Raw genomic sequence first — 24,162 nt, 5'->3', positions numbered from 1 at the left:
AAATAAAACAAACAAAAGAAGACTCGGGCTAGTGGGCCCGCCTCGGGTCAAGTTGAGGTGGAGGAGGTAAATCATGAACATTCAACTTGATGAAGTCATCTAAGGAAGTTTCAAAGAGATTGGGTGACGTTTATGCGACTTTCGAATGTTCGATCACTTTTCCAACTAAACATAAGTATTGTAATTCAATTCTATTGAATGAATAGTACCCAAATTCTAACTCGGTTTTCTAAGAATAGGATTACCCCCGAGACTCAAATCTCAACTTAGTATAACTAAGACATGCCAAAAGAAGATGAGGGGTAGCTTTACATACCTTTTCCGCCTCCTATACGTCTCCAAAGTCAAGTCCCAAATTCGCCAAAATCTACAATTTGGTCACATTTACCAATTGTGAGTTATAGCTTCTAAGAATTCAACTTAAATTCATATTTGTCTACCGAAATTTCGGCAGCACCTCCCCTATAAATTCAACATCCCGAGAATTTGCTCGGCCAAAAATATCAACAACAACAACACCACAATACCAACAACATCAACAATCATCACAAAATACATTATAACATAACTATTCTTCCTTTCTACATAATTCAACAACTTCCATTCCAACTCCACAATTTCAAACTAATATCAACATTTCCATATTCATTTGCTAATTCAAAGTCATTCAAACATAATTCAATAACATTCGAAGCAATGCTCATAGATTCAAGCATTCCCGCTAATTCCATATTCCATCCAAAATCTCCACAATTTTTAATAAAACCACCAAGTCACATTGTCTTCTTTATAATTCAATATCAATAACAATAACTCACATTCTAACATCTTACTTTCGCAATTATATAAAGATCATATAAAAATCACATAATTTCCCACAACAACATACAATCAATTTCCATGCTAACTCAAATCGTTAAACTTTTATTTACGTCATACATACCATAACAACGCAACTAACCAACTAAATAAACTTCACTCCAACCTCCCTCCACCACACCGTGGCTCACGACCATGTTACCACACACACACACACACACACGGCTTCACACACCCACATCACAACTCTAAAATTCTCATCTAATTCCAATCGTTTCAACATATATGCTTATTCCATAACACAAAAGAATAGAATCCTTAACTACCCACACCCACATATATTCGGCCATATACATACATACACACCCACCAAACAAACTTCCATTTCCCCACAAATTCTACCCATTTCCATACACTACAACATAAATAAGTCTTCATAACATAACTTAAAGGAATCAATTCTTACCTCTTCCTTTAACTTCAATCTTGCCGCAACGTTGCTCTCTCGCTATACCAATTATATCATGTCGGAGAGCGTCTTGAGTTTACTAAGAATCCAAGAAGAAGAAGACTTTAGGTTAAGCACATGACCATTCATGTGGGCTTGGACTTAAGGCACATAGCCGGCCACCCTTGAACTTGGGCCTCAATTTCCTTTCAATTTTTGTTGAGCCCAATTCGTTAGAATTCTTGTTTTGTAATTCCCGAAACTAATTTTCGAAATTTTAATTTTTTTTCAAATGCGCAAAAACACGGGATATAACATATTCATGTAATTCCCAAAGTATCCCCATCAAGTCAATAATAGTGGATTCATTACCACATGCATATTAACCCATTAGTGGGAGCAAATGAAATTATTGCACAACAAAAAACATGGACCCCATATTATTACTTTTCTTAAAAATATTTAATTGCTGTATTTGCTATTCCGCCATGTCATTTATTTGTTATGTTTACTAAACTAAATATACTTAAAATATATATATTTAAAAAATAAAATACAATTTAATTACTTTTTTATTTTTATTCTTACTTTAATAAATGTGAAAAGAGATTAATATCAAATGAATAATTCTAATTCACATTTCCTTAAAAAACCATGCAAAAGACAACATGACAAGTAAAATGAGCTAAACTGAGAATATTTACCAAAAATTAAAAAATAGCATTTCTTCATTTAAATAGAAATCAATTTCTACTTTGTTTCGTTTTAAACATGTAAAATTAATTTAATAATTTGAATTAAAATTATCCAAATCAAAAGTTGATAAAAAATAATAAGTATTTTATATCTTTAAATTAATCGAATTAAAATTGAAAGTATCAACTGATGCTTAAATATTGCTATTATTTTATCTCAAAGAGAGGAAAATAGTTTTCTTTTAAACAAGTCTTCTCTTTTAAAAAGTATTAATAAATTTTCGTAACAAACACGAATATAATAAAGTTTTAGATGCGGAGCACAAACTACAATGTTATATTAATCGTATTTGGAACATAGTGTGTGTGTGTATATATATATATATATATATATATATATATATATATATATATATATATATATTATCACTATCTAAACACAACTATATATACATAGATACACTATAATCCGAAGTGTTGGATCCATGCGCAGCGGGCATAGGCCATCTAGTTTATTTAATAAGTATCTATTAGGTTGATATCCAACGGCGATAGAGAAAGATGGTAGTAAAAGGTGACGAATTAGATATGCACAGTTTACACTTATACTAAGGTGGGGCCAGTGGCGCTTCCAAATAATATTAGCATGTAATTATATCCTAGGGTCCGTTGCATCACACTATTATGATTGTCAATCTCAGTTCATTAGAAAAACCTGTGTCTGCTGAAACTATTACTTCTACTACTTTTACCAATGGATTAAAGTTAATTATCATGTGTAAAGATTGGACGATATTACTATTAATTCTCTCTTCTGAGCCATATCTACTAGAACATCAATAATTTAAAACTGTCTTGTTAGCATGGGAAATGGGATGATAAAGTATGGATTGGGCTTCTCTCCATTTCCTCCAAGTTTTATATAGATTAGAGATACATGGCATGGATTACAACTAATGGCTAAGATTTAATTGATTAAAGTAAGACTCTCTAACCATGATTTATATAATTAATAACTTATTCATAATATATTAAAATATTTTCTCTCTCTTCCTATTTTAATATTTCGTTTTTTTTTTCAATTACGACAACTCTTTAATGGTGGTATTTTCCGGAATATAAACAACTCTTTCAGAAATATGCAATTACCAATTGAATAATGAGGTCTATATTATGTGAATTAGTAAGCATTATAATTGAAAAAAATGGAAAATATCACCAACTGAATAATGGGGTCTATTTCTGCGTAGGGAAAAAAATTAAGTGGGAAAAATAATCGGGTAAAGGAGAAAAGATATTTTACTGCGTAGGAAAAGTAAAATAGGAAGCTAAGAGAGAGAAAATAATTTAATATATTTATGGATAAGTTATTAATTATGTAAATCATAGTTAGGATCTTGCTTTAGTCAATTAAATCTTTACCATTAATTATAATCCATGCTATGTGTCTCTAATTCAAGTAGAATTTGGGGAAAATAGAGAGAAGATAAATGGAGAGGAGCCCAATCTATAAAGTATCGCGTGCAGTGAATTTTGTTTCAAGTATTGTACTCCTGTTTTCTTTTCTAGTATAGGATGTCGATTTATTGTAGCTCAGCTTGTTTAGTATGTTTATTTAATTTTCTAGTTAGAGAGCCAGAGAAGTCATTCGGCAAAGTACTTTCTGCATGGATAATATTTTAGAATTGTAACTCTTATGGTCAATTGACTATTTTATTAATAACAAAAATAAAGGAATATATATTTCCATGAGGGAAAAAAACATGGAAATAAAGTTTGGTTGGACTAATAACAAAAAAAAAAAAAAAAAAAAAAAAAAAGAGAATGAGAATAAATAAAGGAATAGCATAATACCTTACGATTCCATTTTTTTTACAGTTAGATTGAACTTACTCGAAAACTTTCAATTTGATCGATAAACAAAAGTTATTCTTCTGATGTGCTTTGTTGTATACTTTAATCAAATTAAGGACGACTCCTCTATGTTCCAGAAAGGCAGAAAATAAGTAGACAAGAACTACATGCAAAATATATAGTAATGGGGTTAGTACATGATGAGACCAAAAGCTCAAGTGATGGATAGACACATATATCGCTATTGGGAATTTTGAAAATATGTTCATTTCCTTTGTTTTGGTCTTCCTTTTTCTTATTCTACTATAATTATTACTCTACAGGGAGCCTATTATAATTATAAAATCAGAAAATAGGTTTTTCTTTCGTGATGAATTTACTGTTTAATTTTAATTTTCCCATATATTATTCGACTTAGCATATTTAACTTTTAACAATCAAATGTGTAGTTTTGGTTTTCGAACTAGCACAAATTAAATAGTTAACAAGACCAAAAGTAAGAAAACATAAAGTTGTCACTTGTCAGAAACAAGAACAGAAAGAGGAAACTGCGTCAGGTCAAGAATCATTTGAAAGTTACTGTGTATTGACCTTCAGTGTGTTGCTTTAGCTGAAACTGGATAGCAAACCAGTCAAAAACACCCCGCGAGGTCAGAGTGGGCTCAGCAGTCAACCTTCATTCGAATTATGTTAGGGGTCTTTCGCTTTTGCTAAGTATCTCTAATTTTGAAATAGCTTGTATATGTGATATAATGCATCTCCTTCAAGTGCAAATGTAAGTCTAATAATCAACGTAAACTCATTATGTTTCAACTAGACGGACTATGCCCGTGCTGTGCACGGGCCCAACACTTTAGATTATAATGCATCTATGTATATGTAATTGTATTTGAATAGTGATTATATATATATATATATATATATAGTATATATTATGTTCAAAACACGATTAATATAATATTGTAGTTTGTGCTCCGTATCTAAAATTTTATTATATTAATGTTTGCTACGAATACAAAATCGGCAAATTTATTAATATTTTTTAAAGGAGAAGATTTGTTTAAAAGGAAACTATTTTTTTCTCTTTGAGATAAAACAATAACAATATTTAAGCATCAGTTAATACTTTCAATTTTAATTTGATTAATTTAAAGGTGTAAAATACTTATTATTTTTTATCAAATTTTGATTTGGATTAGTCTAATTCCAATTATTAAATTAATTTTACATGTTTAAAACGAAACAAAGTAGAAATTGATTTTCTATTTAAACGAAGAAATACTATTTTTTATTTTTTGGTAAATATTCTCGGTTTAGCTCATTTTACTTGTCATGTTGTCTTTTGGATGGTTTTTTAAGAAAACGTCGATTAGAATTATAATTTGACTAATTTACCTTATTCATTATTTGATCTCCTTTTATATATTTTTTTTACGACATTAATCTCTTTTCACATTTATTAGACTAAAAAAAAAAAAAAGTAATTAAGTTCTATCTTATTTTAAAATATAAATATTTGACTACTTAACTTTTTGAAGGAAAGTAATTTCATTTGCTCCAACTAATGGATTGATACGCACGTGGCAATGAATAAATCATTATTGACTTAATGAGATACTTTGAAAATTACATGAATATTGTTTGATTTTTTAATATGAAGCGCACTTTTTTTTTTAACATTATTAATTTGCACTATTTTTATGCATATATATATATATATATATATATATATATATATATATATATATATATATATATATATATATATATATATATATATATATATACGATTAATATAACCTTGTAGTTTGTACTCCGTATTTAAAACTTTAGTATATTAGTGTTTACTACGAATACAAAGTCTACACTTTTTTTTTTACATTAGTTTTTTTTTTAATATGAGGTTCACTTTTTTTTATATTGCTTGATTTTATTAATATGAGGTCCACTTTTTTTTTACAGTGAGTTTTTTTTTCCCCACCCCATTTAGGAGGATTTATAGTGTTTCCACACTTCCCCTCCAGTGTGACTCGAACCCAGGACCTACCGGTCGTGGGTGGAGGTGCTTAACCACTGAGCCATCCCTCACTTGTCTTACAGTGAGTTTGGAGATGGTGGGTTCCACTTTTTTTTTTTTTTTATTTTTTTATTTTTTTAATATTGCTTGATGTTGTTTAGTATGAGATCCACCCTTTATGGGGTGCAGTTTTTTTTTGATATTATTAGTTTGTACTATTTTTATGCATATAATCTATATACATATACTATGTTCAAAACACGATTAATATAACATTGTAGTTTGTGCTCCGTATATAAAACTTTATTATATATATATATATATATATATATATATATATATATATATATATATATATATATATATATATATTCATATTAGAATTATGGGACCCACAATTTTTTTGCAATTTTTTTTGACATTGTTTGTTTTTTTAATATGGAATTCACCTTTTTTTTTTTTATATATATATATATTGCTTGATGTTGTCAATATGGGATACTATGTTCAAAACACGATTAATATAACATTGTAGTTTGTGCTCCGTATTTAAAACTTTATTATATTTCTACTATTAAGAAGCGCCGGTTGGGCTAATTTTTTTTTTTTTATATATCGCTTGATTTTGTCAATATGGGATACTATGTTCAAAACACGATTAGTATAACATTGTAGTTTGTGTTCCGTATTTAAAATTTTATTATATTAGTGTTTACTACGAATACAAAGTCTGCACTTTTTTTTTTTACATTAGTTTTTTTTTTAATATGGGGTTCACTTTTTTTTTTTGATATTGCTTGATTTTGTTAATATGGGGTTCACTTTTTTTTTACAGTGTGTTTGGAGATGGTGGGTTCCACTTTTTTTTGTATTTTTTTTTAATATTGCTTGATGTTGTTTAATATGAGCACTTTTTTTCTACAGTGAGTTTGGAGATGATGGGTTTCACTTTTGTTTTGTCTTTTTTTTTTTTTTTTTTTAATATTGCTTGATGTTGTTTAGTATGAGGTCCACCCTTTATGGGGTGCAGTTTGGAGATGATGAGTTTCACTTTTTTTTTGTCTTTTTTTTTAATATTGCTTGATGTTGTTTAGTATGAGGTCCACCCTTTATGGGGTGCAGTTTTTTTTTTTTTTTGACATTATTAGTTTGTACTATTTTTATGCATATAATATATATACATATATTATGTTCAAAACACGATTAATATAATATTATAGTTTGTGCTCCGTATCTAAAACTTTATTTTATATATATATATATATTAGAATTAGGGGGCCCACAATTTTTTTTTAAAATTGGAATGGATATATATATATATTAAAATTATGGGGCCCACAATTTTTTTTTTTAGTATTATTATTGTTTAAGATATATGGGTGGGGCTCATAATTTTTTTTATTAAATTGTGGAAACGGACGACGAAAAGTGAGTTTGGAACTCACTATTCTATATAGTACAAATACAAATATATTTCTCTTTTGTCGTCCAAAGTATCCTTCCGGTAAGTTTGGTTTGCCAAATTCCACACCTTGAGTTCTATAAATCCTAATAAAAGCGGATTTTAGCTTGTAACCTTCTTCAGGCATTATTGAACGCAACCTACATGATTGGAAAAGGATTATAACTCTTCGTTATTTTTGAATTGGTGTATGGAACAAAAAGAATTGAACGAGAGAAAATTTGAATAAAACTTATAAAGTTGGATTTTGGTAGGATATCTAAAGATTGTTGACTTGGGACATTCCCATACTATGCATAAACAAAATGGTTATATTAAGGAAGGATTCAACTTAAACTCATTGAAAACAAAAAAGAAAAAGAAAAAGAAAAAAACCCTATAATCTATACAATATAAATATATAAAAGCAGGATATCACCTCTCATCCACATTTTTTCTTTTTTCTCATATTTTTGGCTTAACTCCTATTTTCCCTATTTAGTTATGTTATAGAAAATCAAAAGTCACTTACCCGCGTCGTTTTCTCTTTATTTTTCCCACACATGGCTTCGCTACCTCTTCTTCTTCCATTACAACGCTTTCGCTCACCCCCTTCTTCCTTCCATTCTCTTCTTTCTCTTTTATCTTTCTGTTGCCCAAGGTATTCTCCTTTTTCTCTTTTTAGATTCTTAGGTTTTCTTTGATATATCTATTTTTAAGAAATCAAGATTACCTTTCACGCATCTGTTCTCCAGCTTCCTGATTTTCCCAGATTTGTAGGCTTTCTTTGACTTTGTGTTTTTAAAATTTTCTTTCTATCTTTTTATCTTCACATTCTATATAGTCTATGTTTTTCCTTTGACTTTAGGTTAATTGTAGCAATCAGATTTGCATATTTTTGCTATTTGGTTGCCCCTTTGCGCTATTCAATTGAACTTAAACGACGAAATATGCATAAATTTCGTTCTTACTCTTGGAGGATTTAGTTTTAGTTTCAACTTCAGTCGGACTTTTCTGTTTGATTCTGAGAGACAAAAGTTTCAGGCCTTCAACACCGCCATTTGATCTAGCAAAAGCAAAGACCCAAAAGGAATAGTGGTAAAGGAAAAGTTGTTCCAATCTGTTGCAGGAGCGTAAACAAAAATGTATAAAAGTTTGGATTTGTCCCTGAATTTCTTTTTCACTAGAATTAAAAAGTTGTATCAATCTGTTGCTCGAGATTTAAAAAAAACCGCAGTCTGTTTGGTATTTGTCTATATATTTCTTTTCAAACTTAATGACCTCAGTAATCTATTACTTCTATTCCATGCGGAAAAAATTTCACCTCTACTGGAGCCTTTGAATTTTTTTTATTCAATCAATCCAAATAGTTGAGTTCAATTATACAGGTACGTTGATTTTTAAATAATGAATAACTATAAAGTTAAACTTAAATCCATTTTGATTAGTCTCATCTCTTTTATTTTTTATGTAGTGATATTATTTAGATTACAGTGGAACGCAACATGAAATTCTTGTAGAAATGAAGAAACTTACATCTCGTGTGTTGGTTGGTGCTTTATGGCCATTGAGCTCAATTCATTGAACGTTTTGGCTTAAGAGCATTTTGCGTAATTTGCTTTATAAATACATAGCACGGGTATTCATGTAGTTGTATTTTAACATTAGTTGCATTATAAACTATGTTACTTTGAATTATTTACTTACAACATATATAGTTAGATTGCCTAACTTAGAAACTCTACCTGCGGAGTAATAACAAACCTCCAGATTAGACACACTGTACTTCTATCCAACGACTAATATAGCCTATTCCAAATGTAATTACTAACTGATTTTCTGCTTACTTTTGTTTACAGTATTGGAAATATCTATAGGTTAAGGTACATGTTATATCTGTATGGTTGTAATTTGCGTAATGTGTGTTAGACTAGCCCTATGTCGGAGGTCTATATGTGTTATAAAGAAAACTCAACAGTCACTTCCTTAGTCCATCTAATTTAGCATTCCTCTCTCTTGCTAGCTTCTGATTGGACGCTATTTGATGTTTCGTCCAAAGAAACATTTTATGTTTGACTCTTTACTGTTGCTTTCTGATGTTATTGCTAAATACTACTATTAGAGGACAATTGAAACTATAGATTTGGCTGACACCATTTGTGCTACTTTCTGTGCTCAAATGTTGTGCTTCTCTCTTTTTTAGCTTCCAGTTTTCACTTTCTTTTTCTTATGGTGATTATTAGTTCAAGAATGAACCTGCACTATTTTCACGCCTTCTATTGTGACTTAGAAGATCATTACATTTCGACTTTATTTTATTTGATTGAAGTGGGATGAACCTTTTAGGTTTAAGTTTTAATATCCCGGGGTGAAAGTGAAAATAGTAAGACACTGTGTAGTCTTTTACTCTGAGCTATAAGTCTATAACGACATACTCATAAAGCAATACTCTTCACTTAATTTCACACAATGTTCCTTTCTTGCTTCTGCACACCTCCACTTAATCTTTACTCAAACCAAAACTCCCCACACCCAAAATCCACGTAATTAAACTTGTACTTTCATTTAAATATACAAGGACATTAAACAGAGTAATTTTAGCTCTGTCCAATATAAATACAATAGTTATATTTCATAATTGAAACAGGGTAAGCCACTTCACTTGAAGCAGCCAAAAGCTCTTCAAGAACTCCCACCCATATCCATAAAAAGCTGCTCTATCTTTTTCATTGTTTGTTTTTGAAGTATTAGGTAAAGAGTGGAAGATTGATGTGGAGCTCCCCTATTAACTTTAAAAGATAATTTTGTATGTGATATGAGTGTTATACTGTTGTGAGAACTTTACTTTTGGAAATACCGTTTTTTCTCTTCTGTACAGTTGCAAGTCAGTTGTGAAAACTATTCAACATGCTTTTAGATCAAGTTGGATGGATGTTCAACTCTCGAAAGACCTACTTTGCGGCTGGGAGGAATGTCAGTCTCTGAAGAAACTGAAAAGCATTTGGAAGAGTGTGAGTATGCATTGCAAGGGGTTTGTGGAATGGGAGAAACTAAATGTTTTTCTAAAGGGAAGTCTACTACTGTACAGTCTTAGAAGTTCACGTGTATTAGTTTATTAGATCTCTGGTGTAAATAACATTTTATTGTGATAGTATATATGCAGATTCTTTTTCATGAGTGTATGGTAGAATCTATTGATTTTATGAGAAGATATTACTAAGGCCGCCTCTGTAAGAATAACTAGCACTTAGTCGATGGTATTTGGCACTTAGTCGATGGTATTTGGCTTTGTTATTGAAACTTTTGTTAACTCACTAATGATTGTGTTTGATACCATAATTTGTTGAGCTGAACTTTTTTTTTTTTTTTTTTTTTTTCATTTGGTGTTAAGCTTGAGTATATAATTAAAAGAATTTATAGTGTTATGGTTAAGTAGAGGTAAGAACATTAAAACAATAATTATTTAGCCTCATTTTGATTTGCTCTAATGACCACGCAAAGCACGGGCATATTTACTAGTATCAGTATATTTTTACACTCCATATCAATTTATTTGCTTTATTCAAGTTAAAAATTCCGCATATCATGGATAATTATGCGTAACTACCTTTTAAAACGACTTGACACTACAGACTTTTGAGTGCTTCAGTATAGTAATTCAGCTGTCATAAACGTGGGAAAGTAGCAAGCTTTTGTAGGTATATTACCATTTCAGTGCACATTCCTTTTGAAACATGAGAGGAAGAGTTATGGAGATTTGACGCAAGTCCGAGTCCAAACTAACATTTCCTAGCATGAAGAGGGTACGTTTTTGTTTAGTAAATAGAACCAACAGATACAGAAGACAGAAAAACAAAATACAGAAGACACAGACCATCACTTAGAAGGCGGCACGATCCTATTTGTTGTTTTCATTCAGTTAACTTTCGAAGACGACATTAATAAACAATTCATCATGCATGCTCCACATATCCAGAATATCGTCTATTAACAGTATGTACAACTGTAGCTGGTCACAGGCTCGTGACACGAACAGATGCATTGTCATCAGAATATTTGGCTGCTTGACATGTTATGCGCAGCATCTGTCTGAAAAAAAAAAAATAGAAGTAGCATCCATAATTATCATCTTGCTAGTTAATTAAATAAAAGAAAAAACAAAACATTATTTCTGCATCCCCTCGAGGAAAGAAAACGAAACACCAGAGAATACGAGATAGAACCTCCCTGTAAAATTCAACCGGAGAGTCCACTTTAAACAGACTTTTCACTCTATGGAATCTAAATAAGGGCAAGGCCTGTGATTTCCGTTAGACCACTTGAGTTGGGGTCCTTCCAACTAACCAGGCCTCTAAACATGCATACGAGTAAGCTGAGAAAATGATCACTCATGCACCTGCGAACTTGGAGATCTCTATTTTAAAAAAAAACCATATAAGTTATTCTTATTCTTAAATTCGTTAAAACCGTAAAAGGTTGTCCATAGATTAACTAGCGGAGAGGACAAGGTTATTTCTGTGTATGGCGAGAGCATACGGTTGTTAAAGCTAGTTAATGATTGAAGCTAGCTAAGTTGGTGTGAATGAGAAATGGAGGGAAAAAGATAATGGAAGGAAAATGAAGTTCAAAGCAAAGTTCCTTTGAAAAAGGAGCTTTGTACCACATTGGTGGTAGAAAGGAAAAGTTATGTGCTTATATTAGAAAGCACTTCCTCTAGCTCTTAAAGGGTTGTGAAGAGGGACTCCCCTCGCGCCGCCGTCGTCGTCGCTCGGCTCAGCTTCGGCTTCGGATTTCCGAACAGCCACCAAGCCTATTTTGAACAGGCATGTTCAAGGCTATATAAACTGAGGCAATGCCTCAATTTTCGACTACTGAAAAAAATATTTTCCTTGCATTGCAAATTCTGCATTCTTTCTCCAGAAATAAACTATCGAGTCTTAGTGTGTTTCGTTGCCAAATTTGAGTTCGGCGAAGTCGTAGGCGTTTGAGGTACCGCCACTCCTGCGACAGGTATATCCGTTTTATCCTGGGAGGAAATAATCCGTAACCTCGTGAATTCTGCGGTCTCGGATATTTCTTAATTTTTCCACACAGTTTCTGTTTTCGTTTTCTACTTACTGGTTTGTTCCAGTTTCTGGTTCTGGTTTCCTACAGTTCCGAACATGCGGGATTAACAAGCTTAAGGAATTTATGAATTATTTCTGTGTTCATTTGTTGTTGTTTAACGATTACAGAACGTTATAGGAAAAAAACAAGGGGTTTTCTTTAACATAAAACAGTGCAAAATAAAACGAACCTGTATCTTTGTTGTTTGCATGTAACGAACTTGTATGTTGTTTGGAGACTAAAATCTTCTGATTTTCTACTCCGGTTGAGATTAAAGTTTTCAGAACTTTCTACTCATTTGGATACTTGATTCGAAGATATAAAAACTTCATCAAGTATACAACATACAGTTTTCTACATTCTGTTTGAAGTTTTTAAATCTGTTTTGTGTAAACTTGATTCGGTTTGAAGAAATAAAATCTTCACCGTTGTGTATTATATTTGTTGCTGTCAAAATAGATTCAGTTCGAAGATTTTTTTTATTTTTTTGAATTTAAACTGATTCACTGTTTATTAAATTTTTCTGTTGTTTCCTGCGACAGAAATGGGAGACCAAACTCCAAATTTGAATGCTACTGCCATACCAGCCCCCGTGGTTGGTTCTACGAGCAATGCTGCGTCCTCCAGTCGTAATGCACCAACACCGGCTCCGGCAGAGAAGCCCGGAAAATTCACCGGGATTGATTTCAAACGATGGCAACAAAAGATGTTCTTCTATTTAACTACTTTATGTTACGTCCCGTATTTTTATACATTGGGACAACCCGAATTAACTATGATAATTTAAGGCCAAGACTATTCCGGGATTTGAAGTCGGGACTTTTGACCATTTGATTTTATTTTGAGACATAAGTTATATATGAAATTGTTGGCATTGAACACTTAGGGAAAATTGGGACCACAATTTATAAAATTGGAATTAAAAATCTTGCCCAAAAATGGCCTTGTAGCCGTGTGGTCCACAAAAAGGTCCCACACATTGTGTGGCCAATTTTAATTGGTCCAACACATTGTGTGGGCCAAGGACATAGAGATATTTTGTGGAGCCTTAAAAGAAGACTTCTAATTCATCTTTCCTCACTTAACACTTAGAAAGAAATAAAGCCAAGTTGAAGAGCTTCACCATGAAGCTCACGGCCAAGGGTGGAGAAAAACCAACTCCACTTCAAGCCTTCTAAAAATTAATTCTTTGGTTCAAACCCACTATATTGAGGTCCCTAAGTGGCGTGGAAGTATCGTTTGGGTCATCCAACCATTTATTTTGCCCATTTGCAAACCCTAGCCTATTGGGGGATTGAAGAAGAAAGGTGAGTTCTAATCTTGTTTTTGTGTTATAAAGGTTTTATGCATATTGTAGTATGTTAATATGGGTGAAAATCATGAAATATGGAATGTTGGAGTTGGGTTGTGTGATGGGTGTGTTAGCCGTGTAATGTGGGTGTGATTGTGTAAATGGGTGTTGTGATTGAATTGATGAATTAATTGTTTGTAGCGTATTTGATTGTTGTAGAGTGAAGAAATAAATTAGAACCATCTATATGTACAAAGGTGGGTGTGGCCGTATATATGGTCCCAAATGTTTGTCAAAGAATGAATTAATATCGCTTAGCGTCGTAATGGTTATTGTGGTGACTTTTATGTTGGAAATGAGAGTTTAATGCCCGAAATTGATGTTGTGATTATGCGGGCTGTTTTGAGGCTTGTTGTGCGTTTGACGTAATTTGTACATTTTATGAGAAAGTATATCGTTATATTGTGAATTGTTGATACAAAACATGACTTGAAAATGAGGAAAAATGAAAAAAAGGGGCTGCTCGGTTAAGGACTGGTTTCGGCCAGCTTGGAGAAAAAAAAAAAAAATTGGGATCATTGGAAAAATTATGTGAATGGTTTAGAAGTCCTCTAATATTGTGGGAAAGGATTCGGGTTAATAATCGAATGTACGAACGATATCGTGGCTTGAAAGTAAGCCGTTGAATCGAATGTTTGGAAGGTTGTTGAAAGATGTAAAAGAGAGCTATTAATGTTGTTTTGCCTTTCGAATTGATTATCAATGTTACTAGGTTGGTTATTGTGGTTGTTGTTGTTGATTTTAAGCGAGATAAATTCTCGGGATGGCCTATTTACAGGGGAAGTGCTGTCGAATTTTCTGTAGAATTTAATGATTAGTTGGAAAGAATGGCTTAAGTGCCCTTAGCTAATGTTTGGTATTCTTTGGCGTATTTGTAGACCTTGGGGAGCCCGAGGCGTAGATTGGATATTTACTTTAGATTGGCCATCTTGGAGTGCGTACGAGGTATGTAAGGCAACTTCCTTTCTTTTTGGCATGTCTTAGTTTTTCATAGGCTAAATTAGAGCCTTAAGGAAATTCCAAATCCGACATCCGAGCATGTTATGATCCGTATATGTTCTTTGGCATTCTTATGCATGATTTGATGAAATATGAATCTTTATGTATTCGAAATAATTGTTCTCCGAACTTTGCACCCAAAGGGTTTTCACTTTAAAGAATTCGTAAATTTGGAATGTCATATCTTTCGTATGAATGCTCGGATTGCTCCAATATTTTTATAAGAGTTTGCATTATGTATAATGAGTATGTTTTCCGTAAGCGGGCCCGACTTGGGTAAATTCCCGTCCGTGGGTCCCGTGACTTCCCTTTATGTAATTCGGGAACTTTTGAAAGATTAGTATAACCATTATTTCGATTTTCAAATATGACCATTTTGCTTATGTTTGAATTTATGAAAATGATTTTATGCATATGACTACTCACGATTCTATTCGTGCATTCTGTTATTCCTTTCGCCGAGTCCCGGGCCGGTTCTGTTGTCGTGCGCACTTTGTTATACTCCGGAGTTATGCTGTGTTTATGGTTCACCGAGCTACTTGCAAAAGAGGGTCGGGTTCCACTTATATTTGGTGCCATGCTGTGTATGGCGTTATGCAGTGATGTGATACGTGACGGGGTTACGGAGATTTGAAACTTTCTAGTGTTATGCTGTGTTATGGCGCCATCGACGGGCGGGCGACCATATTTTGTACCCTATGCATGACTTACATGTTTGAAACTAAACATTTTGATATGATTGGATTTGCACTTATGTTCGGCACTTCTGTTTCGTTTATGTCTCAGGTTTGTTTTCTGTATATTCTGCTTTGCATACTCAGTACATATTTCGTACTGACCCCCCTTTCTTCGGGGGGCTGCATTTCATGCCCGCAGGTACAGACGCACAGTTTGGTGATTCACCAGTTTAGGACATCCCCTTCTGCTGTTTGGAGTGCTCTTCTCATTTCAGAGCATATATGTTGGTATATATATTTGTTCGCCGAGTATGTATATATATTTGTTCAGGGGTACGGCGGGGTCCTGTCCCGCCATATGATTCGGTTTGTCTGTTTAGAGGTCTGTAGACGTAGTTGTGGGTGTGTGTGCCTACTTCTGTTCCGATGTGTTTGTATGATGCTATTCGTTATGGCAGCCTTGTCGGCGTGCATTGATATCTGTGTTTTGGGCCGTTGTGCCAATTGACAGCCTTGTCGGTTTTTGACATATTTGATAGCCTTGCCGGCTTTTTGAGATATGTGCATATGTTCGGCGATGTACATTCCGCCACTTCTTTTGATTCTGATATGATGTTTTGTACGCGCAATCGCGCAAGATAATATTTGTTCCCAACTCTGTTTAAAAAAGATGAATATGAAATCCGTGTTAAGCTTTGCTATGATGATTTAGTTTGTATGTCCGTTTGGGTGCCCAAGTAGGGCACCAGTCGCGGCCCACGGGGCTGGGTCGTGACACTTTAAGCCTTCAAAAGTTTATTAAGGAGGACGTTCCGGTTCTGCCAGAATCAACACCTGAGAATGAACGTTTTGTTGTAACTGAGGCATGGAAGCACTCAGATTTTTTGTGCAAGAATTATATTTTTAGCGGACTGGAGGATGATCTTTACAACGTCTATAGCAATGTGGGAACATCAAAAGAGCTATGGGATGCGTTGGAAAAGAAATATAAAACAGAAGATGCTGGATTAAAGAAGTTTATCGCTGCCAAGTTTCTGGACTACAAAATGGTAGATGGCAAGTCTGTTGTTACTCAAATTCAAGAGTTGCAGGTTATCATCCACGATCTCCTCGCTGAAGGTATAAATCTAGTTAATACCTTTGTCGAAAGTATTCAGTACACTATTACTTACATATTGTTTGGTGTAGGTTTGGTGATTAGTGGGGCGTTTCAAGTTGCGGCAGTGATAGAGAAGTTGCCTCCTTCATGGAAGGACTTTAAAAATTACTTGAAACACAAGCGAAAGGAGATGACACTGGAAGATCTCATCGTCCGGTTGAGAATCGAGGAAGATAACAAGGCAGCGGAGAAGAAGGCAAATGGGAGATCAACCATAGGGGGAGCACATATTGTTGAAACTGCCTCAACTAATCTGAAAAAGAGGAAAAAGGCATCGGGACCAAGGAACTATCCCAACAAGAAGAAATTCAAGGGAAACTGCCACAATTGTGGAAAAATCGGACACAAAGCTACAGACTGTCGTGCTCCGAAGAAGGAAAAGAAGAAGGGTCAGGCTAATATGGTTGAAACAAACGACTATGTTGTCTGAGTGCAACCTAGTGGGAAATCCGAAGGAGTGGTGGATTGACTCTGGCGCCACTCGCCACATTTGTGCTATTAGAGAAGCCTTTGCTTCATATGCTCCCGCCGGGCCCGACGAGACCATATATATGGGAAATTCTGCAACGGCCAAGATTGAAGGTTATGGAAAGATACTGCTGAAGATGACCTCTGGCAAGGTGGTGACTCTCAACAATGTCTGTCATGTTCCTGAAATTAGGAAAAATCTAGTATCTACCGGACTTCTAGTGAAGAACGGTTTTAAGTGTGTTTATGTTTCTGACAAGGTTGTAATAAGTAAGAACGAGATGTACATAGGAAAAAGTTACCTCACAGAGGGCCTTTTCAAACTGAATGTAATGGTTGTTGCTAATAATAATAAAGTTTCTGCTTCGTCTTACTTGATTGAGTCAAATGATTTATGGCATTCACGTTTAGGACATGTCAATTATAAAACCTTGCGAAAAATGATTAGTTTGGAAGTATTGCCTAAGTTTGAATGCAATCAATCAAAATGTCAAATCTGTGTTGAATCTAAGTATGTTAAACATCCTTATAAGTCAGTTGAAAGGAATTCAAGTCCTTTAGACTTAATTCATACAGATATTTGTGACATGAAGTCAATCCCATCTCGCGGTGGAAAGAAGTACTTCATAACTTTTATTGACGATAGTACGCGGTATTGCTACGTTTATTTACTTAATAGTAAAGATGAAGAAATTGAAGCGTTCAGGCAGTACAAAACTGAAGTTGAGACTCAACTTAACAAAAAGATTAAAATGATAAGGAGTGATAGGGGCGGTGAATATGAATCTCCTTTTGAACAAATATGTTTGGAATATGGTATTATTCATCAAACGACTGCCCCTTACTCGCCACAATCAAACGGAATTGCAGAAAGGAAAAATAGAACACTAAAAGAAATGATGAATGCCCTGTTAATAAGTTCTGGGTTACCCCAGAACTTGTGGGGGAAGCTATTCTAACAGCTAGCCGAATACTCAATCGAGTGCCCCATAGCAAAACAAAATCGATTCCATACGAAAAGTGGAAAGAAAGGAAACCCAATTTGGAATACTTCAAAGTGTGGGGGTGTTTGGCCAAGGTGCAAGTTCCTAAACCCAAAAGGGTAAAAATAGGACCTAAAACCGTTGATTGTGTTTTCATAGGATATGCCACAAATAGTAAGGCATATCGGTTTCTGGTTCACAAATCTGAAAATCCCGACATTCACGTGAATACGGTAATTGAATCAGATAATGCTGACTTCTTTGAAACCATATATCTGTATAAAAAGGAATGTGAGTCGTCTAGCAAATAATCTAAATGACCTCGGGAAGAAACAAAGGAAAATATTCCTGATGAGGAAAATCCAAGACGCAGTAAACGTCAAAGGACGTCTACTTCCTTTGGACCAGAGTTTCTAACATTTTTGTTGGAAGATGAGCCTCGAACTTACAATGAAGCTATGTCTTCATCGGAAGCTCAATTTTGGAAAGAGGCAATCAATAGTGAGATAGAATCCATATTGGACAACCATACTTGGGAATTGGTTGATCTTCCTCCAGGGAATAAACCTTTAGGTTCCAAATGGATTTTTAAGCGGAAAATGAGAGCTGATGGTAGTATTGATAAATATAAGGCAAGACTAGTTGTTAAAGGTTTTAGACAACGAGAAGGTCTTGATTACTTTGATACATACTCGCCGGTAACGAGGATTACATCTATTCGGGTGTTAGTAGCGTTAGCCGCCGTGTACGGTCTTGAAATCCATCAAATGGATGTGAAAACAACCTTCCTAAATGGAGAGTTAGAGAAAGAAATTTACATGGAACAACTTGAAGGTTTGTAGTTCCAGGGAAAGAGAAGAAGGTGTGTCGACTTGTTAAGTCTCTTTACGGACTAAAACAAGCACCCAAACAGTGGCATGCAAAATTTGACCATACGATGCTGTCAAATGGATTCAAGATAAATGAGTGTGATAAATGTGTCTACATTAAGAACACTCCGAACCACGTCGTCATTGTTTGTTTGTACGTGGATGATATGTTGATAATGAGTAACGACATTGCTAACATAAATGCTACTAAGCGCATGCTTGCTAGCAAGTTTGATATGAAAGACTTAGGAGTTGCCGATTTAATTCTGGGAATTAAAATCTATAAGACTCCTTAAGGTCTAGCATTGTCTCAATCTCATTATATTGAAAAGGTACTTGAAAAGTTCAAGTATTTGGACTTTAAAGTTGCAAAGACGCCAATTGATATGAACCTTGCTCTTGCAAAGAATAAAGGTGAAAGTCACTCTCAATTGGATTATGCCAGAGTGTTGGGAAGTTTGATGTATATCATGAATTGTACGCGACCTGATATTGCGTGTGCTATAAGTAAACTAAGTCGCTACACTAGTAATCCCGACCAAAATCATTGGCTGGCAATGAAACGAGTTTTGGGGTATTTGAAACATACTCAAAACTTTGCTTTGCATTATAATAGGTATCCTGCAGTTATTGAAGGATCCAGTGATGCAAATTGGATCACCGGTTCAACTGAAACTAAATCCACAAGTGGATATGTTTTTACCATAGGTGGAGGAGCAGTGTCTTGGAAGTCATCCAAACAGACATGTATCGCCCGCTCTACAATGGAATCTGAGTTCATAGCTTTAGACAAAGCCGGTGAAGAATCTGAATGGCTCCGGAATTTCTTAGAAGATATTCCATTTTGGCCCAAACCGTTGGCTCCTATATGCATACATTGCGATAGCCAAGCGGAAATATGAAGAGCCGGGAGCGTTATGTACAACGGAAAGTCTCGTCACATACGACGAAGACATAATACTGTTAGACAACTACTCTCTAGTGGAATTATCACAATTGACTATGTTAAGTCAAGAGATAATGTGTCGGATCCACTAACTAAAGGCCTAACTAGAGAGGTGGTTGAAAGATCATCGAGGGGAATGGGACTTTGGCCGAGGACAAGTCATCGTGGCGGTAACTCTACCTAGAAGACTGGAGATCCCAAGATCTAGGTTCAAAGAGATCAAACAAAGTCATTAATGACGGTTCAACATTGTCACAATAACTTTTTGGTCCATTCTCGTGATGAGACAATGTTCAGTACCAGGATAAAGCATTACGGCTTTTTAATGGTTTCTAAGTTTGATACGGGGTATATCAAATAGTGTATCTACGGGATGACACATTTGGAAATCACCTATGTAAGTGTGAAGTGTAAGCCGCTTCAAGGAGAATTCTGTAAGGCCAATTCTCTACGCACTTATGAACCAGGCAGTGTTCATGGCTGAAACGAACAAAACAATGAGAACCAAAGATGGTTAAAGGGTTAATTGTGTGACATGTGGTTGTCTAGGTATACACCAAAGCTCGACGGTTCAAAGATATCAAATCTACCGATTGACCGAGTATATCCGACATATGTTCACTACGGAAAGTTCAAAGAGAAATCTACTTATCCAGATGCGATTAATCCTTGCTTACGAATCACACAGTTTTTTGTCATGCATGTTTTTCCATCATATAGCCATTCCCCATTCATGTGGGGGATTGTTAAAGATAGTTAATGATTGAAGCTAGCTAAGTTGGTGTGAATGAGAACTGGAGGGAAAAAGATAATGGAAGGAAAATGAAGTTCAAAGCAAAGTTCCTTTGAAAAAGGAGCTTTGTACCACATTGGTGGTAGAAAGAGAAAGTTATGTGCTTATATTAGAAAACACTTCCTCTAGCTCTTAAAGGGTTGAGAAGAGGGACTCCCCTCGCGCCGTCGTCGTCGCTCGGCTCGGATTTGGATTTGGTCAAATGATCGGATTTGGATTTGGATTTGGTCAAATGATCTGATAATCTTTTTGGACCAAATTTATTTAAATTCAATCTTCATTTTCTGAAATTATTTTGTTATTTCCGCCGTAAAATATTAATTAGTAAATAATTAAATTTTCGCGGAATAAAATTAAAAAAAAAAAATTCCCCAACGTTCTTATTTTTTTCGGAAAAGGCATGGCCTTTCCGAACAGCCACCAAGCCTATTTTGAACAGACATGTTCAAGGCTATATAAACTGAGGCAATGCCTCAATTTTCGACTACTGAAAAAAATATTTTCCTTAATGCAAATTCTGCATTCTTTCTCCAGAAATAAACTATCGAGTCTTAGTGTGTTTCATTGCCAAATTTGAGTTCGGCGAAGTCGTAGGCGTTTGAGGTACCGCCACTCCTGCGACAGGTATATCCGTTTTATCCTGGGAGGAAATAATTCGTAACCTCGGGTACAGTGAGCGGGTTAAATTCCTTAAGGACACACAGTGAATTCTGTGGTCTCAGATATTTCTTAATTTTTCCACACAGTTTCTGTTTTCGTTTTTTACTTACTGGTTTGTTCCAGTTTCTGGTTCTGCTTTCCTACCGTTCCGAACACGCGCGATTAACAACGGTAAGCTTAAGAAATTCACATAACACACTAACCAAAGAAAGTTGACAGCAAATCAGGTGCTACTGCTACCAAGATCAAAGTCCATGGTGTAATCATATTCAATTGTTGGAATAACCGAAGCCACAAACTTCAAGAAGAGGAAAAGGTACCTGCAGATGGTGCTTGAGATTAACATTCAAGAGGAGACAAAAACCTGATGCAAGTAGAGAAACTAGAAGGAGATCCAAATTTAGGAAGATCGTGCATATCAGTTGTTGGGCCAAATATGTCTCAACTCTTCAGTCTAAAAGAGCACATTTTACTCCCAGGAAAACTGCTTGGCTTACCTTTAAGGCCAACAGGTCCATAAGATGACTGTTGCAGGAATACGAATATTAAATTGGATGTATGATCATATAAAATATGACAGGATTTGAAATAATTACATCTGACAGATGTTGCAAGTAGCAAACATAGAGAATAAAATGAGAGATCAGCTTAGATTAGTTCGATTGAAGCTCATAAAAAGCAATGAGAAAGATTAAAAGTTTCATGGAAATAAGTTATCTAAAAGGACCTAAAATCTCTTAGAATCAACAAAGACATAACAAAAGCGTAACACAGTTAAAACAAAGGACCCATGTAGGCAATACAAACTAGTTGAGATGAAATCAATTAACCATATCTGGAAAACTATAAGATTTAGAGAAATCCTGATTTGTCAAAAAATTAGAATTGGGATGAAATTGACTTGAATAGAACGGAAAAGATATAGAGAATTCATATAGCTGCATCAATTGTTTCAAATTGAGGCAAGTTGGAAGATTGATTGAGATTCTCTTATATGCAATGAATCAATGTAGATAACTAATAGTCTCATGGAAACAAGAACTATACTGCTCTAGTTCTTGTTTCCTAGAGACTATTATATTGCTAATAGTACCAGTTTAAAAAAAAACAAGAACTATATTGCTTTCCAAAACTATAAAAGTATCAATAAGAATTCTTGTTTCCAAGCATTCTAATGATATCACTAGTATACTCCTCCATTTGCAATAAAAAACTTGAGGTCATTGATAAAAGCTAGATGGAGGAGGGTAGGGTTGAATAATGTCTCAGTCATGTCAAACTGAAACTAGAAATCATCATCATAGTGCACTAATTTTTTTTTCGGGACAAAAGGGCTAAAGATTTCTTTTAAAAGAGAGTACTCTGTTTTTTATCACATGAAATTTCATATATATGATTTCTGCTACCTTGTCAACCATTGCTAAAATATTCTCCTGCAGCTACAGGAACCTTCCATGGTGGACAGATATGAAGAAGAATTTCTAGAACAATATGCTAGGTAGCTAACCAACTATCAGGGGAAACACCAGTGAATGCCTAAACATTTGAGTGTCAAAACATCAACTTTCTTGCAAAAATAGATGCCAAAATCAACAGACCCTCCATCTGGTTCGTAGCTACATAGTATAGCTCTTTTTAATGCAACATACCAACAGAATTAAATGCTAACATGCATGCTTTATTCAAGCATGCAAGCAACATATTAATAGAATTAAATGCTAACATGCAAGCAACATATTAACAGAAGTAAATGCTAATATGCATGCTTTATTCATAACATGCATATATCTACGAGTTTAAGTATCCCCACATAACCAAATCATATGGGTATTATACGTGTGTGATTATGCATACTGCTTAATGAAAAACGCAACGATAATAGAAGAGAAATTAGGGTGTACTTGTCAACTTCGGGTTCATCTCCTCTCGACATCAGAACATCGATAATTTTCTTCATCACAGCCCCGTGTTGGCAAGGATGTACGGAAGCATGTTTTCCTGGAAGATGTGGATGGTCTGCAATGGTCACCTGAGTTAACAATGTTGAGAACGAAATATTAAAAAGAATCCATTATCAGAAAAATTGTTGTAGTTCAATAAGAAAGGAACTTGATAATCAGTGTGACAGTTCATTCAGTTGTTCAGTTGCCATCTACAATTTGGTTCAACAACAAAAATTTCAGCCAGATAAAATAGATACTGCTGGTCAAACGAAATAGTCCCTGGTGGGTTCAGTATTGTACCGAATAGATACGGCTATTGCTCTTTTGCAAATCAGTTTTGGCAAAATTTCAGAAATCAAGCAAAAGATTTGAGTTGAGATCTGAAAAACCCGAGCAGAGGTCTGGATGTTATTCACACATTAGTTGTATCAACTCAAAGCAACCATCCAAGCTGTATTATGTCTAAGGGAAAAAAAGAGTGTCTGGAAAAGAGTTATTGACGTCAGATATGCAAAACAAACCATTGCCTCATTCAGTTGAATTTCTTAGAAAATGGCTCGAAGGAGAGAAGAGAGGGGGGAGGAGAAAGAAATAGAGTGTATATAAGAGTGTTTGATTGCGAATCAATTAGACGCCAATGATCTGAGTGCAGAGGAGACGGCAAGTGGTCGTAGGGAAGTGAAGGCATAAGCAATAAACTTTTGACAAACTATGCCACATTTAGTTTTCACTTCAAACTTTTAATTTAAACAAAAGAACCAAAAGGATAAAGAAAATAACATGTGGAAAAAGTTGATAAGTTGAATGCATGCGCTTGGACTTGATCTCCAGATTCCAATTAGCAAGAAAGAATCCAACCATCTATGACCAAACTACTAGACCATGATATAGGCTTGCAGGATATTATATTCATCACCACTTCATAAATATGCTA

General features: G+C 34.4%; 2 long non-coding RNA genes across 2 annotated transcripts; both read left to right on the top strand.

Moving 5' to 3' along the window:
- Window positions 1-7,776: 7,776 nt before the first annotated feature.
- LOC132605726 (uncharacterized) lies at window positions 7,777-10,613 on the top strand. Its single transcript, XR_009569420.1, has 2 exons — window positions 7,777-7,935; window positions 10,153-10,613. It is a non-coding gene; the product is annotated as an uncharacterized LOC132605726 (long non-coding RNA).
- Window positions 10,614-13,355: 2,742 nt separating this feature from the next.
- On the top strand, window positions 13,356-15,884 carry LOC132605680 (uncharacterized). Its single transcript, XR_009569415.1, has 3 exons — window positions 13,356-13,687; window positions 14,610-14,676; window positions 15,607-15,884. It is a non-coding gene; the product is annotated as an uncharacterized LOC132605680 (long non-coding RNA).
- Window positions 15,885-24,162: the final 8,278 nt, after the last annotated feature.

The sequence above is a fragment of the Lycium barbarum genome, chromosome 1 (genome assembly GCF_019175385.1).
Source record: "Lycium barbarum isolate Lr01 chromosome 1, ASM1917538v2, whole genome shotgun sequence".
NCBI classification, from domain to species: domain Eukaryota; kingdom Viridiplantae; phylum Streptophyta; class Magnoliopsida; order Solanales; family Solanaceae; genus Lycium; species Lycium barbarum.
This window is presented reverse-complemented; position numbering and strand designations above follow the sequence as displayed.